The sequence below is a fragment of the Nomia melanderi genome, unplaced genomic scaffold (assembly GCF_051020985.1).
Source record: "Nomia melanderi isolate GNS246 unplaced genomic scaffold, iyNomMela1 scaffold0419, whole genome shotgun sequence".
NCBI lineage: Eukaryota > Metazoa > Arthropoda > Insecta > Hymenoptera > Halictidae > Nomia > Nomia melanderi.
Window position 1 is genome coordinate 1 of NW_027475534.1, and position 3,857 is coordinate 3,857.

At 49.9% G+C, this 3,857-nt stretch overlaps 1 non-coding gene across 1 annotated transcript; it reads right to left on the reverse strand.

Annotated features, from left to right (window-relative positions):
* Positions 1–3,204: 3,204 nt before the first annotated feature.
* On the reverse strand, positions 3,205–3,359 carry LOC143176207 (5.8S ribosomal RNA). The gene has a single exon (XR_013000790.1). It is a non-coding gene; the product is annotated as a 5.8S ribosomal RNA (ribosomal RNA).
* Between the last annotated feature and the right edge of the window lie 498 nt (positions 3,360–3,857).

Below are 3,857 nucleotides of genomic sequence, written 5' to 3' on the forward strand. Positions count from 1 at the left end.
CCCTGACTTCGTCCTGACCAGGCATAGTTCACCATCTTTCGGGTCCCAACGTGTACGCTCTGGGTGCGCCTCTTCTCGCAATGAGAACGAGACGCCCCGGGAGTGCGAGGCCGCATCGCAACGCGGCCCATCCTCCCTCGGTCGACGCTAAGGAACGACCTTCACTTTCATTCCGCCTTTAGGTTTACAAAATCCCAATGACTCGCGCACATGTTAGACTCCTTGGTCCGTGTTTCAAGACGGGTCCTGAGAGTACCCAAAGCAGTAGCGTCGCCGACCGGTAATTCGAAGCTTGGCCAGTCCGAGGACACCGCCTGCCAACAGCTGACCAGGCTCGGAGCCGGCACCAGGTCCGTACCTCCGAGGGTATACTGATCGAGCTTGCGGCGGGCCTGACGCACATACATTCGAAAATGGATTGGTTGCGGCCCGATACCGTCAGAGTACCGTCGCGCAGCCGGCCGGGCCGCCGAGGGTCTGTCGCGTGCGCCAAAGGCGACGCGGCAGGCAACCACTCGGGCCGTAGACCGACACGCAACGGGTCGCGACGTTCTACTAAGGGAGAAGTGCACGACTACGTTGCCGGAACATTTAGGCCGAAGGCGGTGTACCCTCGCGCATTGGAACCACGAAGGTCCATACGCGGGGTATCTGCGCGCCAACGGAAGCCAGCCTCGTCGACGATGAATCTCCCCATTCGATCTTTTGGGTTTCTCAGGTTTACCCCTGAACGGTTTCACGTACTCTTGAACTCTCTCTTCAAAGTTCTTTTCAACTTTCCCTCACGGTACTTGTTCGCTATCGGTCTCGTGGTCATATTTAGCCTTAGATGGAGTTTACCACCCACTTAGGGCTGCACTCTCAAGCAACCCGACTCTAAGGAAAGGTCCTCCCGAAACGCGTACCGGTCGCTACGGGCCTGGCACCCTCTACGGGTAAATGGCCCCATTCAAGATGGACTTGGACGCGGTTCGACGTCACGGGATAAATGGACCCTCCTGAACACTACATTTCCCTACGGCGGAACCGCGGGATTCAGTGCTGGGCTAATTCCTGTTCGCTCGCAGCTACTAAGGAAATCCTTGTTAGTTTCTTTTCCTCCGCTTAGTAATATGCTTAAATTCAGCGGGTAATCTCGCCTACTCTGAGGTCGTCGTGAACGTGAATTGTATGAAAATTCAATCGAATTTCATAAAAATCGCTCAAAGGCAAAAAAAACAAAGTCTAGAGGAGAGTGCGTTCGAACACAACAATATTCATATTATAACGTATATAAATGATAAATATACCGCGACACGCGCGACTCCGTATCGTCGCGAAAAATCGTTCGCGAACGCGTCTTATGCGCCTCACCAGTGGTCTCTGCTGCGTCGCGTGTCTATATTCTCTTTTTACACTCTTCTCCTTCTTCTATCACATTTTACTCGATCGCGAAAAAGACTCTCGCTAGACGATCTCGCGCTCCGGTTAACTTTAACGCCCGTCCGAGAAGAATTTTCGGGGACTGGACGACCGAAGCGGATCTCGCGCGGTCTCGCGATCGACAGTGAAGAGAAGTGCAGAAGAGGAAAAGAAGACACGACAAACACACACCATGGGGCGACCGACGCGTTCGTTTCAACGCTTTCGCACAAAGTCGGCGGCGGTTATATATTTATATCATTATATTCCGGCGGACGGGACGCGACGTTCGAAAGCCTCGCCAAAGAGGAGCTCCTGCCTCTTCCTCTCTCTTTTCTACGAGAAAAGATAAACGTATTTTACGGGGATACGGAAACGTTACCACGTGGTGTCACACACGATCGTCCGTCTCTTCTCTATAGCAGAAACCGATAAAAATACACCTCCCGAAAGAGAGTATATGGTGATTCTTTTTATATATATATATTTCGAAATACAACTGAACGTGGCGGAAGCGCACGGTGGTGGTCCAGCGAGGACACGCGACGACGGGGAATAAGAACTATTCGACCCGTTACGAATACGCATGCTCGTCCCGCACGATTTTAACACACACCGTGTTTTTCTCCAGTCGTCAAAGCGTTCGTGCGTCGAATTCGAAAAATAAAAAAAAAAGAAAAACACCTTTTCTCTCTCTCGGGGTAAAAGAGTCGATGTGTATTGTGTATAAAGGTTCTGCGAGAAGTCTCGTTTTGACGTGTGTTCCGCCGATAACGACGATCCTCCGAAACGGGGATACAGAAACGTTACACCTCACAACACGATCTCCGTCTCTTCTCTATAGCAGAAACCGATAAAAATACACCTCCCGAAAGAGAGTATATGGTGATTCTTTTTATATATATATATTTCGAAATTCAACTGAACGTGGCGGAAGCGCACGGTGGTGGTCCAGCGAGGACACGCGACGACGGGGAATAAGAACTATTCGACCCGTTACGAATACGCATGCTCGTCCCGCACGATTTTAACACACACCGTGTTTTTCTCCAGTCGTCAAAGCGTTCGTGCGTCGAATTCGAAAAATAAAAAAAAGAAATACACCTTTTCTCTCTCTCTCGGGGTAAAAAGAGTCGATGTGTATTGTGTATAAAGGTTCTGCTGCGAGAAGTCTCGTTTTGCCGTGTGTTTCGGTAACGACGATCCTCCGAAACGTACATCTCATTCGTAAGAGAGGAAGAAAACAATCTCCCTGGGGCCAGTCGGTAATATACCGACATACGACGTGTCGTGCACATCCGTCTCACGCACGGTATACAAAATATGAATAAAACGTGTGTAGTCTCTCTCTCTCGACTTCTTAATATTTTCTTTCACCTCTGACGCATCATTTCAGGTGACGTCGGGAGCGCGGGAAAAAAAATTTTTCTAAACACACGAAACCGTTCATCTCACGAACAGCCGAAAAAGTTGTCGCTCAGATCCATATCGCAGTGGAGCGGTATCCGCGGGCGGTCGTAATTGAACGACGCACGACGCCGCGAACACTCACGCGAGTCCATACAAACGATTCCGATCGTTTTGCAACAACTAGAACGTACACTGTCCGTGAAATTCACAGAATTTTCGCGTGTCCGCGACAAACGCCGACGAGACACCCATCGTTCGCTCGTACGTAGCATCCTTCTCTTAACCCGACTCAGAGACGTTCTTTGCGCCCTTCGGTAAAAAAACGTTCGATCCGAAGAGGTGAACGACGGCGGGGATTTGACAGAGCTACGCAAGCAGTGTATGGTACGTAAACGACCCTCAGCCAGGCGTGGTCCAGGAATTGTATCCGTGGACCGCAATGTGCGTTCGAAATGTCGATGTTCATGTGTCCTGCAGTTCACACGTTGACGCGCAATTAGCTGCGTTCTTCATCGACCCACGAGCCAAGTGATCCACCGTTCAGGGTAATCGTATAAATTTTATATTTCACATATATAATTTTATTCTCACTTGTTCGACCTAATATCTCTCTTCTTTCAAAGAGAAGATAAAAGTTGATACCTGAATCTCCGACCAGCGCGCGAAGGAGATTCAGGCGTCGCCTTGGAGACGACACCGAAGCCTTTCGAGACGAAAAACGTTCAAGTAATATGTATATATTTCTCGACGTTCCGGGCGTATAGTGCATTCAAAAACCCGCGAAAGACGCAGAAGACTCGCACGCGTGGAAACGACGGGGATATATTTTGTATCCTACCCGATACTGAATCCATCGCGTGCAGTCGACCCTCGCGTTCTTCCGATCAGACGCATCTATTGTTGCGCGCATGTTTTCGCGTCGCATCGCGCGAAACGTTGCACGAATCGTACCGATCGATCGATTGAAAGCAAATAATGAAAAAAGACTTCACAGCTGGCTCTTTGCCGGTCATTCGTCCCATGTTATCTCTTGCCGCGAAATTGGC